This window comes from Penaeus monodon, chromosome 41, assembly GCF_015228065.2.
Source record: "Penaeus monodon isolate SGIC_2016 chromosome 41, NSTDA_Pmon_1, whole genome shotgun sequence".
Taxonomy (NCBI): Eukaryota; Metazoa; Arthropoda; class Malacostraca; order Decapoda; family Penaeidae; genus Penaeus; species Penaeus monodon.
Genome location: NC_051426.1, coordinates 5,265,908 through 5,274,736, shown reverse-complemented (window position 1 = coordinate 5,274,736; position 8,829 = coordinate 5,265,908).

Sequence of the window (8,829 nt, the reverse complement as noted above, 5' to 3'; positions counted from 1 at the left end):
GTGCAGTGTGATATGCTGGTTTCCCCCTGTATTGTGCCTATAGAAAAGTGTACGGGTAAATAACTTTGTGAAATAAAGGAAAGACTGTCATTTTGTGTTTATTTCGTGCCTGCCTCGCACTTGGCGTTTCCCTCGTGGTGTTCTGGGCCGCTGTGGTGCTCGGTGCCCTTGGAGCTGTTCAGTGTTCACGACCCTGTGGATGCACGCCGTCTGCTTAGCCTGCCTTGTGTTGGTGGCAGAGAGACGAGGCGGCCGGCGTAACATTATTATTATTATTATTATTATTATTGTTTTATTATATCATCATCATCATCATCATCATCATCATCATCATCATCATCATCATCATCATCATCATATCATCATCATCATCATCATCATTATCATTATCATTATCATTATTATACCATTATATTATCATTACTATTATATTACATTTTTATTGTCATTATTATCATTATCGCTGTTATTATCTTTGTTTTTATTTTTTTATCCATCTTTTTTTTTATCAATACTTTATCATTTATTAATTACAATTTTATTTTAATTTTTTTTTATTATTTTATATTATTTTTATTATTATAATAATATTATTTTATTATATTATCTTATTAATATATTAATAAAATAAAAATATTAATAAAATGACAAGATAATGAAATGTAATGATGATGAGAGTAAAAAATAAAAAAGTAAGATAATGATAATAAAAATGTAATAGAAAAATAAAAATAATAAAAATTATAATAGAATAATAATTCATAAGCAAAAAACAATGAAATGATAATAAAAAATGATAATAAAATAAAATTTTATATTTTATTATTATTATTATTATTATTTTTATTATTTTTATTAATATTTTTATTTTATTCATCATTATATTTTTTTTAATACAATAAAAAATAATAAAACTAAACGGGTACAAAACCCCCTTTATAATGGTTTTGCAAGGGTGGAATGGTCGATGGCTTCACGTTTATTGATAAGAGAACCACAGTATGGGAAACAAGAGCAATGTCTAAGCGGGGGTTTAAAGGGCAGGGCAACCCACCCGGAGGGGGGGCTAGGCCGACCTTACCACGTCAGTGCTGGCGACGAACGTCGGTAGGGAGGGCAGGAAAAAATCGTCATCTATTTCCCGCTGAATCAAGGTCCTTTTTACGGATTTGGGGCGACTGGGAAACAGCCCGGGTCTATTGGTTTTTATGATATGCTACACCGTACTTATCGTTCACCTCGTCCCCACCTTATCCAGCTGTTTTCATCCCCTTCCGCAGCTGGGGGCAGTCCTACTTATACCAAGGAGGACCAAACCCAGAGGGGTTTTTCGCCAAGCCCGACGTGGGGAAGGGCGGGATGCCCTTCCCCCCCAGGGGGGTTGACCGCGACCCGCACTCAAAGCTTTTACCCAGCGAAAGGGCGTTTCTACGCCGTGGGTCTTTGTCTCTGTGGAAAAAGTGTTAACATGAAAAAAGGGTGACGGGATGTGTTAACATGAAGGGGGCCTGGCAAACAGATGAACGGCGGGAGTGGAGGAGCGGAGGAACAAGCCAAGGGGGGAGACGGAGTTTGGGTGCTCCTGTAAGACCCGTGTGTCCCCTTGTGACCTGATATACTTGTGTTGCCTTGGTATAAGCGTATTGTGCAGTGTGACCTGCTGGTTTCCCCTGTATTGTCCCTATAGAAAAGGTACGGGTAAAAAAACTTGTGTAAATAAAGGAAAGACGTCATTTTGTGTTTATTTCGTGCCCTGCCTCGCTAATTGGCGTTTCCTCTCATGGTGTTCTGGACGCTTTTGGTGCTCGGTCCTTTTGGGAGCTGTTCAGTGTTCACGACCCTGTGAATAGCATGCCTTTCTGCCTAGCCTGCCTTGTGATGGTGGCAAGAGACGAGGCGGCCGGTGTAACAAATGGTGTCAGAATGGGATTTGTGATATTGATTCAGATGATCGCCGATTTATCATGTCGTCCAAAGATGGCGGCAGCCATGAGAGAGAGGAGGCTATGACTGAGGCAGGCACGAGTGAGGTGAAGCCAAGCCAGATGGACCTGATCACTGTCATGCTGGCCATTATGAGGGAGGAAATGGCACAAAGGGCAGAAGAGCAGGCACAGAGGGCACACGAGCAGGCGCACATCTCGTCGAGATGCAGGCAAGGAAGGAAAGAGAACATTTTCTGCCAACTTTTTGAGGTGCTACAGAGAAATCTTGCATCTGTGAAGATGGAAACTCAGCAGTACACCGACAAGGCCTGCAACAGCGTGAAAGTGAACTGATGGAGGAGTGGCAGACTCTGAAGGGCGAGGTTCAGGGCCCTGAGGGAGGAAGTGAAGGTGGAAAGGCGGCGTCACAAAGTAGTAACGTTGCAAGCAGAGAAGGCAGACGAGGTTCTGGCAACAGAAGCCAGAGTGTCAGATTTGCTGAAGTCTGCCTGGGGTCCATGGCAGGAAATCCCCGGGCCTCGCAGCGTCGTGTCAGAGCCAGTGGTCGCTGCAGAAGGCTGGGGACCAATCGGAACCGCTCCCCTTGGAAACTAGTGGCGGCAAACTCGGACCCGGTCAACCCGCCTCGTTGCCTCCCTCACCCCCTTCCTCCCCCCCAAAGGTGTATTAGTTCACGGCACGCATTCTCCCCCCTGCAGCCCCTGGGCCTCCAGACATTCTGTGAAGTTTAAGCCAGCTGAGTACGAGGGGAAGGTGGCCTGGGAGGCATATGTCGCCCAATTTGAAATGCTGGGGATTGCCCAGGGCTGGGCCAGGAAGAAAGGCCCTGCAGCTGGTAACAGTGCTAAGGGGCCCTGCGGGGAAGTGTTGGGGCATCTGCGCCATCCCAACATGCCTCTTACACCAGCGTGGCAGAGGCTTTGAAACCCCCGTTTGGGCCCCCACCACCAGGCCGAGGTATACGATCCACTTGAAGAAGCGGAAATCGTGAGCGTGGTGAGACACTGTCCCCCCTGGCGCAGGATGTGGGGCGCTGGTTAGGAGGGCGTACCCTGCGGCTGCAGAAGAGATGATTGTGGTACTGGCCGCGATTTATTTGTTGACGCTTTGCAGGACCAGCACATGCAAATCTACGTCAAGCAAGCACACCCTGAGGACCTGCAGGTTGGGGCTGGCGAGGGCCTTTGGGGTTGGAGGCCTTCCTGAAGGCAACGAGTGGCCTAGGGCCAGCTGCTCAGCCCCGCCATGACCCCCGGGGCCAGAAGGCTAAAGTGGAGAAGGGGGGGCATTGAGGAAGGTGAGACCGAGCACTTTCCAAGGCTTGTGTTGGGGCTGCGGAGAGCTAGGGCACAGATGTAGTCGGTGTCGGAGGGGGGGAGGGGGAGAACACGTCCTTCAAAACCCGGACGGATCTGATGCCTTCCAGCAGTGCTGCAAGGATGTGGCAGGTATGGTCACCATCCCAGTGCATGTCCTAAGCTAAGGAAATGGTACAGGCGGGGAAAAATCGGACAGGTGGGGAAGGGGGCCGAAACCAGCCGTCCTCGGTTCCCGGGCCCCGACTTGGGTAAGCTGCCATCGAACCAGCACGATGCAGGTGGAGGGCTCAGTAGATGGGAAGCCATGCCGCCTGACAGTGGACACTGGGGCTAAGAAGACCCTAGTGCGGCCTGATCTTATTGGCATGGGCAGCACAGTGCAGCGGCTGCCGGTGTATGTGGCCGATCTGGACGAGCACTGCTTGCTGGGCCTTGACTACCTGACGCAGAGTAAGGCGTGTGTTGACCTTGGACAGAAGCTGGTGAGGGTGCACGGTGAAGATGTGCCCTTGCTTCCAGAGGTTGGCTGTGCAGAGGTAGTTACGGCTGAGCGAATGCACCTTTTCCCCCGACGAGTCTAGAATCCGGGTGTCGACTGTCAGATGATGAGTGGAGTAGAGGGCCTCGTGGGGGCCCATTCAAAAAAACCGCAGCTGGCTGATGGCGTAGCGGTTGGGCGGAGCCTTGTTGGACCAGGGGAGGGGTTAGTTACAGTGTTGGTAGCTAACTTCTCCAATAAGGACCTGAAGGTGCCAGCTGGTGCAAAGCTGGGCACTTGTGAGGAAGTGGAGCGTCCAGAAGAGTCGTCAGGGAGCGAGGAGTTGGTTGGTGTGGGGCCGTTGCCTGACTTCCTCGAGGACTTGGTGAACCGGCTGTGGCGTTACCATGGGCCAGGAAGCTACTCCAGGGGCCATGGTGAAAAAGAAGATGACGTTAGCCCCAGTAGCGGCGATGAGGACGTGGCAGACGCTGACCGAGATGAGGACGAGCATTTGGACGGTGAGGGCGATGCAACAGACGTCAATGGTGACCATGAGCCAGGTCTTGGGGCAGAAGATACCCCTCTGGGTGCCACTGCCAATCTACCGCCACCCACACTTCCTCCAGAGCGACCCCAGCGAGAGCGAAGAAAGCCGCGCTGGATGAAGATTTTTGTGTTTCGAGAACTGATTTACAATTACGGTTACTTTTGTTTGAAAGAATTTTGTTTGTTCCTGAGGACTAATTTTATTTAAACTTTCTGTAGTTTGTTTCAGGTTTAGGTATGTCAGAGCAGACAGAGCCTCGTCTCTCAGCCACCAACGCAAGGCAGGCTAAGCAGACGGCGTGCTATCCACAGGGTCGTAAACACTGAACAGCTCCAAGAGGCACCGAGCACCACAGCGTCCCAGTACACCACGAGGGGAAATGCCAAGTGGCGAGGCAGGGCACGAAATAAACACAAAATGACAGTCTTTCCTTTATTTACACAAGTTATTTACCCATACACTTTTCTATAGGCACAATACAAGGGGGAAACCAGCATGTCACACTGCACGACACAGCTTAAAACAGGGCAACACAAAGTTTATCAGGTCACAAGGGCACACACGAGGTCTTCACAGGAGCCACACCCAACTCCGTCTCTTGGCTTGTTCCTCCGCTCCTTCGCTCACAGTCAGTTGTGTCATGTTTGCCCAGGATCCTTTTCATGTTAACACATGCCCAGGTCATCCTTTTCATGTTAACACATGTTTCGCACAGAGACAAAGACCCACTGGCGTAGCACTATCAAGCAGACGACCTGTCTGCTCTGACATACCTAAACCTGAAACAAACTACAGAAAATTTAAATAAAATTAGTCCTTAGGAACAAACAAAATTCTTTCAAACAAAAGTAACCGTAATTGGATATCAGTTCTCAGAAACACAAAAATGTTTCATCCAGCGCGGCTTTCTTCGCTCTCGATGGGGTCGCTCTGGAGGAGGTGTGGGTGGCGGTAGATTGGCAGTGGCACCCAGAGGGGTATCTCTTGTCCCAAGACCTGGCTCATGGTCACCATTGACGTCTGCTGCATCGCCCTCACCGTCCAAATGCTCGTCCTCATCTCGGTCAGCGTCTGCCACATCCTCATCGCCGCTACTGGGGCTAACGTCATCTTCTTTTTCACCATGGCCCCAGGAGTAGCTTCCTGGCCCATGGTAATGCCACAGCCGGTCCACGTGGACAACAGACGGTCGTTTTCGCCCTCTGGGAATTCGATATGTGACATCAGAAAGGACCGCTACCACCGTGTATGGCCCTTCCCAGGGTCTCTGTAGCTTCGGCGAGACCCCTCGCTTCCGACGCGGGTTATGCAGCCACACTCTGTCACCTATGTTGTACCTCACTTCCTTCATGCGCCGGTCATAGGTCTCCTTCATGGCATGGCCGGCTACCTTGAGCTTGCTACACACTCGTCGGTGCACCTCCGCTAGGTTAGCGGCGCTCCGGTGCGCCAAGTCCTCGAGGAAGTCAGGCAACGGCCCCACACCAACCAACTCCTCGCTCCCCGACGACTCTTCTGGATGCTCCACTTCCTCACAAGTGCCCAGCTTTGCACCAGCTGGCACCTTCTGGGCCTTATCAGAGAAGTTAACTACCAACACTGTAACTAACCCCTCCCCTGGTCCAACAAGGCTCTGCCCAACCGCTACGCCATCAGCCAGCTGCAGGTTTTGAATGGGCTCCACGAGGCCCTCTACTCCACGCATCACTCTTGACAGTCGACACCGGATTCTAGACTCTGTCCTGGGGGCAAGGAGCAGTCGTTCAGCCGTAACTACCTCTGCACAGCCAACCTCTGGAAGCAAGGGCACATCTTCACCGTGCACCCTCACCAGCTTCCGTCCAAGGTCGACACACGCCTTACTCTGCGTCAGGTAGTCAAGGCCCAGCAAGCAGTGCTCGTACAGATCGGCCACATACACCGACAGCCGCTGCACCGTGCTGCCCACGCCAGTACAAGCCTCCACTGGCCCCTTGAACTGCACGCAATGCTCCGTGACACCACACAGTCTCTGTGGTGCGTCTGGAAGTCGCATAGTGGCCAACATATCAGGCCGCGCTAGGGTCTTCTCAGCCCCAGTGTCCACTGTCAGGCGGCATGGCTTCCCATCTATTGAGCCCTCCACCTGCATCGTGCTGGTTCGACGGCATCTTACCCAAGTCGGGGCCCGGGAACCTAGGACGGCTGGGTTTCGGCTCCCTTCTCCAGCCTGTCCGTGTTTTCCGCCTGTACCACTTCCTTAGCCTTAGGACATGCACTCGGATGGTGACCATACCTGCCACAGTCCTTGCAGCACTGCTGGAAGGCATCAGAATCCGTCCGGTTGAGAGGACGTGTTCTCCGCTCCCTCCGACACCGACTACATCTGTGCCCTAGCTCTCCGCAGCCCCAACACAAGCCTTGGAAAGTGCTCGGTCTCACCTTCCTCAATGCTACCTTCTCCACTTTAGCCTTCTGGCCCCGGAGGTCATGGCGGGGCTGAGCAGCTGGCCCTAGGCCACTCGTTGCCTTCAGGAAGGCCTCCAACTCCAAGGCCCTCGTCAGCGCCACCTGCAGGTCCTCAGGGTGTGCCTGCTTGACGTAGATTTGCAGCTGCTGGTCCTGCAAAGCGTCAACAAAGAAATCACGGGCCAGGACCACGATCATCTCTTCCGCAGCCGCAGGATACAACCTCCTTACCAGCGCCTCCACATCCTGCGCCAGCTGGGACAGTTTCTCGCCACGCTCAAGAGTCCGCTTCTTCAAGTGGGCCTGATATACTTCGGCCTGGTGGTGGTGCCCGAAACGGCGTTTCAAAGCCTCCGCCACGCTGGTGTAAGAGGCATGTTGGGATGGCGGCAGATGCCCTAACACTTCCACTGCGGGGCCCCTTAGCACTGTTACCAGCTGCAGGGCCTTCTCTTCCTGGCTCCAGCCCTGGACAGATGCCAGCATTTCAAATTGGGCGACATATGCCTCCCAGGCCACCTTCCCGTCGTACTCAGCTGGCTTACGCCTCACAGAATATCTGGAGGCCGAGGGGCTGCAGGGTGGAGAATGCGTGCCGTGAACTAACATGCCTGGGGGGGAGGAAGGGGGTGAGGGAGGCAACGAGGCGGGTTGACCGGGTCCGAGTTTGCCGCCACCTATATCCAAGGGAGCGGTTCCGATGGGTCCCCAGCCTTCTGCAGCGACCACCGGCTCTGACACGACGCTGCGAGGCCCGGGGGTTTCCTGCCACGGACCCCAGGCAGACCCCAGTAAATCTGACACTCTGGCATCTGTTGCCAGAACCTCGTCTGCCTTCTCTGCTTGCGACATTACTACCTCGTGACACCGCCTTCCGCCTTCACTTCCTCCCTCAGGCCGTGAACCTCGCCCTTCAGAGTCTGCACCTCCTCTCCCTCATGGCTGCCGCCATCTTTGGACGACATGATAAATCGACGCGTCTGACAAATACACAATCCCACCTGCACAATGTACGCCGGCGCTTCGTCTCTCTCACCACGCAGGAGGCTAGCAGACGGCTGTATCCACAGGTCGTGAAACGAACACTCCAAGAGGCACCGCACACGCGTCCCAAACACCGAGGAAAGCCAAGTGGCGAGGGGCCCAAATAAAACAAAAAGACAGTCTTTTCCTTTTTTGACAATTTTTTTCCCGACACTATAGGCACAATTCAAGGGGAAAACCCCCCAGTCACACTGCACGACACAGCTTAAAAACGGGCAACACAAAGTTTACAGGCCAAAGGGCACAACGAGGTTCTTACGGGCAGCACCCCAAACCCTCTTGGGTCGTTCCCCGTTCCCTTTGCTACAGCCAGTTTTGTCTGTTTTCCAGGTCTTTCTTTAACACATGTTTTGCACAGAGACAAAGACCCCCCGGCAGCAATAGAATAAAAATAATAAAAAACAATAATAGTAACAGTAATGTGTCCCGATTTGATGAAAATGACGAGATGGGATCATGGAATAATAAGACAATAATAATAACATTTATTAATTATTATTATTTATTTTTATTTTTTTTATTTTGCTATTATTGTTATTATCATTACATTTTTTATATTATAAGATAGTAATATGAAGCCCCCAGTAAAAAATTATTGGGTTGGTTGAAAAGCAACCCGTGGAGTGAGGAGTTTTAAATGAAAACTGAAGATCCATGCCTGTTTTGTTTTGGAAGACAGAAAATAGGAAGACGGAACCGTGCACTGCTTTCTCAGCTGTTTTGGGGCGTCATGAAGGATTGACGCTGCTTTCGATATGTATTTTTGAAGAGCTTTTGTACGGGGGGAAAAGCAATTTTCGTTTTGGGTTTGGGGATCCAGAGGGTGGGTGCCCTGGTGGAGAATAAAATAAACGATAACAAAAAACTTTTTCCGATATTCTAGTTTTCAGAAGGTATATTCATTCTGAAAAAAAATTATAATTTTCCTGAACACAACAGCCAGACATAATTACCCAATTTCCCTTTTCTGTGATATTAAAAGGCAGACTATCCCAAGGTAGAGTTGGCATCAGTGGTGAATTCAAGGGCAATTTTTTTTTTCTT